The sequence below is a fragment of the Ambystoma mexicanum genome, chromosome 6p (assembly GCF_040938575.1).
Source record: "Ambystoma mexicanum isolate Mex_15411 chromosome 6p, UKY_AmexF1_1, whole genome shotgun sequence".
NCBI classification, from domain to species: domain Eukaryota; kingdom Metazoa; phylum Chordata; class Amphibia; order Caudata; family Ambystomatidae; genus Ambystoma; species Ambystoma mexicanum.
Genome location: NC_090935.1, coordinates 624751041 through 624765872, shown reverse-complemented (window position 1 = coordinate 624765872; position 14832 = coordinate 624751041). Strand labels below are relative to the sequence as shown.

The 14832-nt window shown below is 45.6% G+C and overlaps 1 protein-coding gene across 2 annotated transcripts in view; it reads right to left on the bottom strand.

Moving 5' to 3' along the window:
* Nucleotides 1-14832, bottom strand: part of GFM2 (GTP dependent ribosome recycling factor mitochondrial 2) — a 925389-nt gene that overhangs the window by 253891 nt on the left and 656666 nt on the right. The window lies entirely within an intron of this gene.

Below are 14832 nucleotides of genomic sequence, written 5' to 3'. Positions count from 1 at the left end.
CTAACAAACCTTTAAGTCTTCAGCACTGAGCAAAAAGACCAGTGCAAAATGACACAATGTAATCTTATACATTCTAAAAAGATGTTTTAAAAGAATTACAGAAAAACAAAATACATTTTCTTATTCAAGATTATTACAAATACAAGATTTCGAACCAAGTAGAGTCCATTTTGCTATATTTACTGGTAAAGGTAGTTGATTCATACGAAAGAGTGTAATGAACCATTTTGTCATAGGATGTGAAACGTATCTAAGATCATTTGAAAAATTATTCTTTAAGTATGACTGTGGGAGAAAAGACCTTACAGATATTTTCATTTCATGCAATATCAAAAGAGAAGAAAGATGAATTTCAAAGAGGATCTTTTTCAATACATCGTTAACCTCAGAGGTTATAATATAAAGTTTAAAAAATAATTAGAAATACCTGCACGAGAGAACAGACCTTTAACCACATTAACCCAAGCTATTGATTTATAGTTTTCGAGCTTCATAACATCACGCAGAATTCCCCTATTCCAAATAGCTTTCTCATTAGGCCAAATTGAGCACCATAAGAAGGCTGGCATCAGAAACTGTTTTTTTTCCAATATAAAAGCTCATTGGCTTTGATAGGTTAAGCAATCTGAGGGGTTAAGCAACCTGAGGCTCCGTCCTCAAGACAGCATTGCAGTGGGGGGGCGTGGCTAAGGAGCCACGCGATAGGACGTGTCCCACAGTGTCTCCTGCTGATCCTGAAACATCCTGGAGCACTCTACTGCCAAAACTGAAGTAGACGAAATACAATTGACATTTTTGGCTGGGGGAACATGAGAGGAAGAGCATTATACCACTTTGGAGATGTTTCAAGGAGAAATGGAATAGTTACGGTGAAGAGAGCTGAGCGTGATTCCTGAAGGGGAAAAAAATTATACCAAAATGGCCTCCCCATGAGAACAAAGGAAGAAGCCCCTGTGATCACAATGTAAGAAAACAGCAAACTGACCGTGGTGTGGAAGCGTAATGGCAGGCTACAACTGCTGCATTACCACTAGCTAAACGGAAGTGCAGGCTTGCGTGGACCTGGCGCTAGTGTGGATCAATATATAGTAAGCATGGCGCAGGATATATGCCCCAACGCCGGAGTGCCTCTGGCCAGGCAGATATATGCCCCAACGCCGGAGTGCCTCTGGCCAGGAAGTGCGATGTGCCTCCGGAATATGTGGTAGCAGATCGAAGACCTTTGGGCACCTGGATAGTGCGCTCATGCTGCGGACGGAGGCGCGACCACGAAAGTGTACACAAGACTCTTAGATTGAGTCACTGTGCACCAAGAAGTGGGGCGAAACGACCCACGGAACACTGTGGAGTGGCACTGCAGCACGGTGCCACCCGAACAAGCAACTGCAATGCAGGGGAAGAGTGGGCTACGGGACGCCAGCTGTGAATGACCTTCTGGGCGGAGGGACAGCCGAGTATGGCTGTTCCACGCACGGACAGGGGATACATTGTATCTGCCGATTGTTCGGAGCCTGAGGCCTTGGTGTTCCTGGAGAATGAATGCACTGCTACAAAAAGAACTGAATGCACCCAGCCGGCGCTCAACATCATGGAGCTCACATAGCTGATGCCTGTGCCATTGAACAGCATAGAGCTGCTGGTGGGTAGCTTGAAGGAAGGTCGCACACTGTTGATACATTGACCGGAGCCACCAGAGGCTCTGTCAGGAGGAAACCCCACGGTTGATCTAGGGAACCATATTTAACAGATGCAAAGCCCCGGGTAATATTTCTTTGTGCAAGCCCCTAAACACTGGGGAAAACACCAACGGACCAGCCTCAAGGTCAGCCCTGCGGACACAACGGAGCACAGCAGCCGTGAGTAAATTGCACAGGCCGTGCACTGGTAAGCTGTGGGGGCCCAAAGGTGGAAAGCGCAAGACTATGGGGAGGCGGCGGCATCCCAGAACGACCCATTGAGCCATATCTAGCATATCTAGACACTGGGGTTGGAAATCCGAGCTCTGTAAGGAGTGAACACTGTCGCTGTAGGCTGGGATCAATGTGGGGGCTCTAACTGAGGCGCTGCATGCAACGGACACTGCACAACAAGCAGCCACACACAAATAGGTAATCGTCCAAGGGGTAATATTCCCAACCCACGCATAAGTAGAAGGGTGAATGGTAGGCCTGGCAGGTAAAACGAGGAGCACAACGTCAGCGCACACCCCAGTCTGTATAACATACAGAACTACAGGACCCCAGACTTGAGCCCAGAGGACCCCGTCTTTGGGCATACACAGGAGTATCTCGGCGGGGCTTAAAGACAAGCATACCAGACGGCCCGACTGGGATCCGAACAGTAAACTGACCGAGGGGGCACACAGGGGCAACCAGGGTCCTTATAGCTGAATTGCTGACGAGGAGGACCACAGAGTAGCCACAAACGGAGGTAGCAATGGCATCTAAAACCGGCAAGGTCAAGGTGAAGCAACCCACAATGAATATGTTCACTAAGCCATCCCAAACATCGGAAGGGTCCACACAGGCAGTGGGAGATACGAGTGGACCGACCACTCCAGTGCACAGTGATCAACAGATCATGGAAGCAATAGCGGAACTGAAATCCCCATGGGAGAGCAAGATCGGTGCGGCCATGGCCGAACTGAAAACCTTGTTGGAATTCAAAATTGACGCGGTCAGCGTGGAAGTCAACCTCTTGAGGCAGGACGTGAGGGCGCTGGCGGAGCGCACAAGTGGCCTTGAAAGTAAAGTGAAAGCCAACACAGACACCGGTACAGCCAACACTAAGGAGGTTCATATACTGCGACAACAGGTGCGCATTCTACAGGTGCGCATTCTGGAAATTGGAGCAGAGGAGGCGGAAGGACGAGCACAACGCAACAAAATAGGGGTGGTGGGGCTTCTGGAAGGAGAAGAAGGCACGGACCCGACAAACTATATAGAAAACATGCTGTTGCAAGAGATAGGGGCATGGGCGCTCACCCAGGGGTTCACAGTGGAGAGAGCGGACAGAGCTCAGGCTAGTAGACCTCCACCGGGTGCTCCTCCCCAGCCGATCATCGGCAAGATATTAAATTATAAAGACAGGGAAAAGATTTTGGAACGCTTCCGCAAAAAGGGGGACGATAAGCAGAGCGTCAGCAATGGTCACCGCACACCCTGTTGGTACAAAGACAACGACTACACTAAGTGGCGGTCAAGAGCTGGCTGCGAGAATCAGGCTTTAAATACATGTTGCTGTATCCGGCGAAATTGAGGGTTCTACACAAAAGCAAGGCGTTCTTCCTCGAGACGCCCGAAGACGTGACGGCTGGCTGGACACGCTGGGCTACCCGGAAGAGGTGGAGGGCCAGACACAAAGTGAACTGGATAAATGAACCTGCATTCCTTCTCTAATGTACTGTTGACCAACATAGACGATGTTAGTTAGCGATAGCAACACTGACATTGACATGGAGTAGTAATAAGACCGAGAGAGAATTACAACCCCTGCAAAAGAGAATGTAGATATTGACCAATTCTGCAGAACCCTGATGGCTAATAGCAGGGGCGCAGGTGCTGTCCTGATTTACGAGTTGTCCGTCAGTAGAGGGTGACCAGATGGAGAGCAGAAGGTATAAGTGAACCGGTACTTTCTCTGTGCCGTAATGTTGGACAAGTAGATATAATGCAGTGATAATTACAGCATAGGTATTGACTTTGGGACTAGATTATAAAGCAGAACACAGTAAGATTGACTGAAAGGGTCTGCACAAGAGCGCAAGTATACACACACTGCAATATGTTGTTAGCTTAAAGCAGGAGACACAAGTGCTACTTTGGAGTAGTGGCACCAGGAGACGCACTATCACCCTCCATAGGTAGTTTAGTCGGGATACTGGTAGTGCGGTATCCCCCTGCTGAGCTCTGAGTATCGGCAGCACCGAGAAAGGGACTAGATGCGGGGTAGCCTGAGATCCAGGGATGGAGCTGGGCAACAGTTGGGGAAAGGTGAGCGGGAGGAGGAGGAGAGTTGGGGCAGGTATTGAGAGTGGAATGGGAGAGGGGGAGAGGGCTTTGGGGCTTTGGAGGAGAGGGCAGGGGAGGGGGTTTGGGGTGTTAAGGGAGGGCAGGCCTACAGTCACAAGCCACAAGCTAAGAAAAGAAGGATGGGGGCGGGGACGGCGGATTAGGTATTGGATAGGATGGGAGACCTGAGGTTAGTGACTTGGAATGTGAGGGGGCTAAATAATTATATTAAACGGAATAGGGTTATGATGTACCTGGAAAGACAGAAAATAGATATTGCTCTGTAACAAGAAACTCACCTGACGAAAGAAAAGCAAGAGATGACAGCTAAGAAATGGAAAGGTAATATCCTGGGGGCAACGTACTCGGCGTATGCGAGAGGGGTTATAACGTGGATAGCACCACACGTTCCGCTTAAGCTGTTACAGTCCACCATAGCTACAGATGTGAGTATGGTGTTTATAAGAGGGATGGTGGAAAATAAGGAAGTGAACATCATCAACGTTTACGCTCTGAATCAGGATACCACTGCTTATTTTAGGAACCTATACTAAGCTCAGCCCAAACGCGGACAGATCAGTCGAAAAGGATGGGAAGCCTGCCCCAGTGGCGAAGGCTCTGAGCACCCTACTAAATGATGTTAGATTAGCAGATGTATGGAGAACGCACCACCCACAAGATAGAGAATACTCGCACTATTCCGCCCCACAAAACATGTACACCAGATTATATATTTTTTGGATCGGAATTGATTGGAGAAATGACGCAGGCAGAATACAAGGCCATGGTCCTTTTCGGACCATGTCCCGCTGATAGTGACATGGCAGAACTCGTCTCGCAGGGCGAGGATCCCGACATGGAGACTGAGGGCTGAAGCGCTAAGGGATACAGCGTTCAGAGAAGACCTGAGAACTGAGATAAAGGAATATTTTTAACATAGCACCGGTAGTGCAGAATCGGCTGGGACACTGTGGTAAGCGTTTAAGGTGGTAGTGAGGGGAGCGGCAATATCAAAATCAAAAGGATTGCAGGGTGTCATTATACAGGAATTGTAGGCCGCGGAGAGGAAGTTAGAATCCAAAATGCGGGAGGGCTTGGGATCCCCTGAGGAGGTGGAGACCATTCACCAATTACAGCAAGAATGTAGAGACCACTGGGAGAGACTATGCAATCACGGGAGCGACCATATGAGAACAGTGGCAACTGGGCAGAGGTACTAGACAAGGATGCCCTTGTTCCCCGATGCTTTTTATTTTAGCATTGGAGCCCTTAGCAGCGTACTTGAGGCAGCAATACGAAGAAGTAGGAATCAACACTAAAGGTGGGCAACATTTGATATCGATGTACGTGGATGATATGCTGTTATATCTGAAATACCCATAGGAGAACTTTTAGCACATTTTGGAGGTTATGGACCGGTATGCAATGCTGTCTGGCATAACAGTTAATCCAAAAAAGTCGAGCATATTCCCCCTAGACGGATATGTTGGAATGCCACAACAAGAACTGCCAGTATTACGGATAAAATGGGAAACCAAGACGTCCAGATATTCAGGAGTCGACATATATCACAGTGTCGAAGCTGAATGCAAGCACAATACTGAGAAGGCAGTGATGTTGCAACAGATTCAGTTATATGTCACAAACAGGACATACATGACCCTTAAGAAGATAGCTAAGTTTTAAAATGCTGGAACACAGATATGTCTAAAATGTGGGGACGAGAAAGTGGGGTAGGTACACATGTTCTGGGCATGGCCCGAAATAAGGAGATTCTGGAGGGAGGCGGCCCACCTCTTGGCAGGCAAGGAGATAGACCTGGACGTGTACTCATTTTGGGCCTGCATTTTTTTTTCCAGGCCGCGCAAACTCAAACATGTGAGCAAACTCAAAGACCTGGCATATATACTGGCTAAACGTAGGATAGAAATGGGTTGGAAAGCAAGTAGGAGACCGAGTGCCGAGGCTTGGTGGAAGGATCTCCAGAAATGGGCGAATGTCGAAACAACGTTGTGGAATGAGGCAGCGAAGAGAGGTGGGGAGGAAAGCAGACACGTTGAGTGCCTGGAAACAATTAGTTGTGACACTGTCTGGATTGGACCGATTATGCACGGAGGAAGATAGCCCTTTAGGAGAGGAGGAAGGAGGAATGCCGCAGGAAGGGATGGAGGGAGGCTGTGGTGAGTGGTAGGCACGAAAAGGGGGAGGGGGAGAAAATACAACTTGAAACTGTACATCAACATTAACATGTGTACTTGCTGCTGAACTGTATGGCTAACAAGTTGAAATTAATAAAAATGGTTAAAAAAAAAAGACCGCATTGCAGTCCATCAAGCCTCAGGGTTCCCTTCCCCAAGACTTCAAAGTAGCAACTTATACTTGTTTCAGTCGTTCAACACAACTCCAGGCCAACTTGACACTCCTTCTGGATTGCATTAACAGTTAATCCACAGTGCCCCTTCTTGGTTTGTTTCACAATGTCTTTGGTTTTCACAATGGAGGGTTACTAGGTCTAAGCGCTGTTGTCAGACCACATGGTCCAACCATCACAGATCACAAACCAGGAACCCTAGGCTCTTCAGCCCACACAGGTTCATCTGCCCTGTGGATAGATTCACGTTCACTTAGCTAATTCGTATTGGTCTCTTGGCTGCATGTGCAGTTTCACACTCTCCTGGCTTCTCCCGATTAGCCTCCTGGCTTTGCCACAATGTGTCGCACATCATGCCAGTCTTGGGCCTTGCCGCAATGTATTTATTCACAAAGTTCACTTTGCAGTTGTCTTATTTTATTCCCCACCTTTCTGTCATGCTCTTTGCGGTGGTCTTATTTTATTCCCCACCTTTCTGTCATGCTCTTTGCAGTGGTCTTATTTTATTCCCCACCTTTCTGTCATGCTCTTTGCGGTGGTCTTATTTTATTCCCCACCTTTCGGTCATGCTCTTTCGCACTTGATTTCATATTTCATCTGTTGCTTTCAAATGAACGCTTTCTCATTTAACTTTCATTAGCACTTAACTTTGCTCTCAAAGTTTTCTTTCAGTTCGGTATTCAATATCACAAAGTGTCATTCAGTTTGGTATTCAATATTCATGCTTTTTCCATTATTATTTAATTTGCTGCTTAATTTCTGTGCCACCCGTGACTTTGGGTTCGTCGCCACCCTATGCATGCTTTTCAGCTCATTCAGCATTCATTCTGTTTACATCCAAACCCCTCGTAGCGCCCTGGTCTCGAGTGATGCTCCCTTTCACTCACTGGTCTCCGGCGATCCTGTCAGGTAGCTGCTCTGGATTCCTTCTGCTCCGCCTCTCTGGGATTGGCAGCAGCTCTGCTTCTGTGGACACTGTCAGCAGTTGTTTTTCTCTTTCCCTGCTTGCAGCTCCAGCTGTGTTTCCTGGATGAAGGAGACTCCCACACCTGAGGAATTCCAACAGCCCAACTTCTCCTGGGCTGCACAGGTCTCTGGGGTCGTCTGACGTCGTCGCAGGACCCACCACGGCTGCCTTCTCATGAGCAGGATCCCTTGCGGGTCTCTCCCAGACAGGCCGCCATGTTGGTCCTCCTATTGCTGCTCTCTTGGTCTCAGTTTATAAACCTGCAACCACTTGACAGGTGGCAGGTGTGAGCTCTTAATTGGACCTGCGTCTCGGGAGGGTAGCTCAGGGCCAACACAACTTGTCTTGGAAGCAAGAAAATGCGGAGCAACACAGGTTCCATCCCCGGGTCCGTGCTTAGAAACCTCTGGGTATTAAAATCGTTATAAAAAACCAATTATAATCATGTAATTATAGTTGGAGGGACATGCCTGACCTTCACAGTACTCTGCGGGCATCTTCCCCGTCCCAGTACTAGAGTGGTGAAAGGAGTTACTGTTGTTCACTACTTCTAGTCGCTTCTTCCTCGTCCCACTACTGTCAAGAATAAAAACGAGGGGAAAGGAGGGGGGATATTTTACAATAGCCCATAGAGGCTGGGGGAGGGTTAGATTGGATTTCAATAAGGAAAGGGGGAATACCATGTCTTACCTGTCTCACCCTTGACCCCTCTCTTCTTCACCCTCTTTCTGGTGCTACTAGAGTGGCAATATCTCTGGGCCTTTTCCTGGTGTATTCCCTGATACAAAGGAACTGTGTATTGTGTAAACTGAAGAAAATAAGCATTGTCAAGTGCCATAACAAATATAGAGAACTGTGTTTACTGAAGGAATTTGAAGCTTTGAGAACATTTGAAAGTATAATGGCGATAAACCAAATATTGAGAAAGCTCTAAAATTATAAATCCAATACCACTGTGAAGCTGAAACAGTGGCAATCCAACTGTGAAGAAGCAGCAAGTAAGGTGTGTCCGTTGCGTGACCTGTAATGGGTGGACTGTGTGATCCGACAACTGCGCCTAGACTGAATACACTCATTTAGAGGAAAAGTCACTTAACACATCCATAAGCTTGTGTTTGACAGTAAAGGAGAACTTGGCTGATCTGAAATTAAGAAGCAAACTAGTTGATATTGGTGGAATTGATGAAAGGCAACTCCGACAGAGAGCTGGTAAGTGTCCCAAGGAATTGGGTTGTTTTGGACCATTGAAAGACTTGAAAGCTTGGGGAAGGGACCCCCGCTTTTTGACAAAGTGAACCACCCTGAATCTTGGGAAAGAGAAAAACCCTTTTCCAACCAACAGCAGGAAGAAGCTCTGAACCTTTATTTGAACACTTTTCATCTTGATGCCAACATCCCTACGCATTATATTCAAGTAGTTGTGAGGGCACGTATAGGAGCTTTTGGACACAGACAGTCATTTGTTTTGGACTTCCTGACACAGACTATCATTAGTTTCAGTTAGGTAGGGAAATCCCACCTTAGCATAGGGCAAGTTAGGCCTTCTTCCACCCTTCTTTTTATTTTAATAAAGGTTTGTGTCCCAATCTTTACTCAGTTGGCTGTGTCTGCTTCCTGATGCCTTCACAGTACCCAGAGCCTGCTGCCCACCCCTACTATGTCTACCAGAGGTGTGAACAATTGGCTTGCAATCTTCAAATTGATGACTAAAATAACTGCTAAAGAAACACGACCAAACAGAAATAATCAATGTGGCAATGGCACTATGAAGCCCAAACTACTCAGAATGAATAAAAGGCATTTCCTGTGTGTCCATACACAATATGCCAACAAGCTAAAGCAATCAAAACCAGAACTTTCACGTGTCTCATTTCAAGACCCAATCAATTTGTTATTTTATTTGTTATGTCTTTTGGTATTTGTAAAAGGCATGTCTGCCTAAGTTTCCTAGGGCCATCCAGACGTGGACCCCTTGCTCACTGTGCTCAGAGAGGCACAGCTCCACCTCACTGATGAGGCCCAAAAAGGCTGAAACATGTGTATGGGGTTGCTGTTGGTACTCTTGTTCAGAAGGGAATTGCCATTGCATTTCAGTGCTGGACTGTCCATATGGGCGGGACAAAGGCTGATATGCATACGGATATTTCCCGTCTGTGAAAGGTACATTGAGCTAAAGTGTGGCTGCGGACTCTCGAGTGGGTACCTTCCCAAAGAACAGGCCCATGGGCCATGTTCGTTCTCGCAGACAGGTGCCTATGGACAATTTTCTGATTAATCCCTAATATGCTGACATTTTGGGGAGCAGCAGTGTGTGGTGGCAAAAGTGTTGGAGCGCTGTCCACCCCAATGTGTCACAGGCGTACTAGAGAATAGTTTGGTCCTGGTACTTATTTTGCTTTCTACAAATTAAGCACTGCGTACCAACCACAAACACAGAGATTTTCACATCAGCACACAGGTAACCGGTACTCCCGACCTGCAGCCATCAACAACAAAGGTTTCTCCAACTGCCTTCATGCTAATAGACTAGCACACCCTGCCATCCTTTCTTACAGAGGTTCCATGTAATTTTGCCCATACAAATCACGTCAATGTAACTTGAAATTATACTTTTTTCTAATTGTTAATGGGGGGCATATTACCCCTTCCCCTTCACTACTGCCCCTATTCAACCCCCTCCTCAACCCCTTTTAATTCCTTAACCCATAACCCTATATATATTTTGAAATAATTTCAAAGCAATCACTTTGAAGAAATGACATCAAAGTGATTTCTGTTGGTAAAACCACAGGATACCCTTACAGAGCCGTGCAATTATATATGCCAAGCATGGCCTCAAATGCTGGTTTATGAGAGAATGATGGAGGAAGATGCAGAATAGAGAGGAAGGAAGATAACAAGTATGTGTAGAGTGGAGGGAGACGACAGAGAAACAGATTACATGGGGCAGGAAAAAAGATGAGAAATTGACAAATGCAGTGGGGGCAGAGTAAAGGTGAGGGAGAGAGAGAAGCAAGAGAGGCAGGTGAGAAGTGCTGAGGAGACTACAAGGGAGTAGAATGGTAGGGGCAAAAGAAAACAAGGGGGAAGGGAGTGTCCCAATTCCTTCCAATTCACCTTTTAAGACAGTTACATTTCCCTATTTAGCTGAAACCCTCGACTCCCTCAACAAGCAATCAGAAACCATTGAGAGACATTTTGATTTAACTTGTGTTCTTCCACGAGACCCATTTTCTTCCAGACAACCACACCGACATATTAAACGTGTAAATTAACTTTGATTCAATATAATATATGAAAGTGAAGCCCTTCCTTACCATCCATCCACCCACCCACCCACCCATCCATCCATCCAATCCTGCATTCGCGCTTGATACCGATCTCGGGATTAAGCGTGTAATAAATAACCTACACTTGCACGATATGAATGTACAAGCCATAGTGGGATCGTAACCCCCCCAACCTCCACCCCGTGCCTTGTTGCACCTTGAGACACACGTGTATAGGCCCATAATAAATGACCAATGAAATAAAAATAAATACAATTTCAGCAGGGGTTTACATGAGGAGAATCACAGACTTGAATACCTTGCTGATGCCCACAATTTATGTAGCATGATGCCTGTAACATTCCGTGTGCAAACCCGAGCAAGTACACACATTATATTATGCAACAAAGCTTGTACACTGCTCAAAATTACCACCGTAGTGGATTCATAGCATTGAGGCATGTACGCGTGTGGGCTTTTTGGTCAACATTTTTATAATAGGATGAAGTGGTGAATTTTATACTAGAAACTGAGAGAAAAGTGGGTTACAGTAAGTTTACAATCTGCTCTGTAGAGTAACTCATAGAAAAAAGCAAACAGGTGCCAGGTCACCAACAGTACACCAGAGCATTTTAAAATGCTTTCAGGATGCTACACCCACAGTATGTGCAAGCCTTCCCATTGTAAAACACTTTCATGATTGTGCCGATGACATACGCCAGCACAGCAAGTGTGAATCACATGCGCCCGGTGCTTAGCCTGTATCTACGATATATGCCAGCATGGACATGTAAAAGTTTTGTCATGCTTCCTGCACCCAAATATCTACCAGTAGTACACTTAAACCCGTTCATGAGAAACCCACAATATATGACAGGGTTGTCATGCCAACTGTGTCCAAATAAATGCCCCCATTGCCACTGTAAAATACTTTCATAAGGGTGCCCATGCCCACAACATATAAAGCATGATGCCGGTGTACACTTATTGTGCAAACCCCGGCAAGTTCACACATTATATTATGTAACAAAGCTTTCATACTGAGCAAAATTACCACCATAGTGGATTTACAGAATTGAAGTTTGTACATGTCTAGGCTTATTGTACCCACACCAGGGGTGCCCAGACCGTGGTCAGTGGAGAAAAGGGAGAATAAGGGCAAGAGATGGGTAGAGTGGGTGCCGATTTAGACTAACAGGTGGAATTCTTGAGAAAGACATACAGGGCTGATGGCAAGGGTAATGCTTGTAGCCTTTTGGATGCATGATGATGCCAATGGGTGGATCAGAAGGTGTGCAGAATTAGGCAAGCCAGTAGCATTGCATCTGTACAAGATAGGGTTTTCAGGGAGGTCGTTACAAGTGATAAACTCCTAGAAATAATGTTTGGTTGTGTGATGGGCCTGAGACGTGCTCAAGTGCATCTTTTTATCATGGAGTCCAAATTGTTCTGTTCTTGCATTTAGCGGCCTAAAACCGAAATCCAGAATCATAATTCCGAGACCGCGCAGCCTAGCTGCCAAGAGTAGTGGAGTAAAGAGTAAACTGTGAAAAAGGAGAATGTGAAAGGAAGCATTCGGGAAAGTTGTGAAAATAAGGGCTTAGGATTCTGTCCAACAGCATGCCATGAATACTTGGCAATATATTGCATTGTTGAGAATAATCAATGAAGGTGTGACACTGTCCGGCCCGTGCTGCTCGATGTAAGCATAACCTGACATATTGTGACCTAGTATAGCACGGCACCCTCCAGTGCCTTAGGCTCACACGTGCCTCAGGCAAAAGAACTGAGAAGTAAACTCCAAGGGCAGGAACACAATGGTACACAACCCACAGACACAATCGTGAAAGGGAGTCCAGAAGGCAGAGCCGAAAGACACACCTTTTGGCAAGATCAGGTTGAAACACATGCTTTTAGTATTACAATCACATATGGTGCACAAACCAGTAAGGTAAACCAATAAGGCAAATATTAGTGGTAGCACACAGGTAACAAATTCACACTGTGTGCACATATCATTGTGATCATGCTGGTAAATTGAAAGGAGCAGATTCACACTTGGGAGCATCATAGGTGGGGCAAACCTTTAGGCAAACACAGTAGTAATACCTCAATGGCAGCCAAAAGGAACAGATAATGGTGCAACAGCAAGAAGGGAAAAATGCATCAGGGAGCCCAATCACAGTGGGCATGACACACTGGCCCACAAGCGTCACATAGGTATCATCACCTTTTGAAAAAAATAAAAGGGGGAGCAGCAAATCATGTTTTTCATATACACACAATTGCTAACCTTCAGAAAGCACCAGACACTGGACAGGTTATGAACAGTGATGTCAAAGCTGAAAGTAATATGAGTGTGTCTTACAATCATCACTGTAATTAAGATCTGGCTACTTTCAGCTCTTTCTGTAACCAAGTTAGAAGCTATTGAGTATTTCAAACACAAATTGTCAAAACGATAAGAATATAGCATGCTCATGTCCTCAAGTGCATGACCGACTGATAAGTAATAAACAGATTTCCCATTGATTACTCTCAACATTGGTGACTTTCCCAGGCCTGAAATCATTTGACAGACCATTATTCCTGACTACGTGTAACTAATTTACTTCTGGAACTTGTAGTTCAGATAAATCAAAGCATGCCTTCAAAACAATGCAGATGTAGACAAGTTATGCACATTCAAACTTTTACTTTTAAACCTTGAGGGTGAATCTGATATAAATAAATTAAACAATATAATATCTGCCCTAAAGCAGTTTCACGCAAAACCATTAAAACGCACAGGAAGCTCCCTCCTTCCCCCCTCATTGACCTCCTGTCCCCCACACTAACACTTATTGCACCCTATCTCTCTGTAAATCGAACATAACAACCCAATAAAAGATTATGGAGAAGACTGTAGCATCCAGTGAAATTATCTGCTACCGCTGTATATTGCACACCCAGCCCACCTGTTTGCTACTTATTGCCAATCTCACCAAAAAGGCACATCATATGGCACATGCTGTGTACGCGTACACACATTAACAGCTACCCCCGAATATATTAGCACATACGTTGCTGCGGGCCCTTGCTGTCGCCATCAAGCTGGTGTCCACTCGTTGGACATTAGCACTGCTTCTCACCCTCCACCAGCTGTCCGGACGAAGCATGCCAAGAGTAAGATTTCATGTAGGTATTTCTCATGTGGTGTACACACACAATTTCTGGAATGGTGCATCCTGATTTTTGTTCCAATGCATTTATAAAATATTACTAAAGCCCCTCAAGGGAGCACATCACAAGTGGGACACCAGAGCGATAAGAAGGTATGCACATGCCTCAAAGCGTGCGAAAGCGCTCAAAGGTTGATTAAGGCATATACCTCTCCACCTGGCATGGAAAAGACAAGAAGAACAGAAGTGGAAGCTCAAGACCCCACCGCTGAGGATGAAAAGTAATAGCGCCTCACCAGGGGCCGTATCAAAAGTGGATCAGGCGGAGGAAAGTTTTATTTTATAAACGAAGTCTGATTCGGCCTACGAGATAAAAGTATAAAGAAGGCAAACAAAATTAATACTCATTTGTCGACCACAGATGGATGAAAGGTCGAGTAGACCTTGGAAGGATTCAAACCTGTGACCTTCGGATCACACACAGATCCCAACAATGAGGACTTAACCCACTGAGTTATCCTACCATCTATTTCTCCTTAAATGTGCATACTAGGCAATTGGTAATTCATTGGTTCTGAGGGTCACATTTCCTATTTACATAACACTTATTATTGCAGTGCTTAGAAGCAGGCGGAATATGTCATGGTCCACTAGTAATCGTGATAATAATAGTTATATTTTGTTTTTAAAAGGACTGACGGGCACAGGAGAAGGTGGCGGGGTACATATCCTAATAAACATTTCTTTTTAACTGCACAATTGATTAAACATCATACTGTGCTGCAGTTGGATAGCTTGGCGAGTTAAAATCTCAACTCCAACGTCTGACAGCCTGGACTTTCTACGTTCATATTTCAGCAAGGCGGAATTAGCCCTTCACCCTTCGGAGGTTGATAAATTAGGTACTATTGCATTTTGTAGTAATAACACCTATTTTGTCAGTGCTTATAAGCAGGGGGACTCAAGAGTCAGGCATAAAGTGCTGTACATAAAAATATGATACAATACCAACTATTCTACCTGCTTACGAGAAAGTCTACACCACAGTAACATC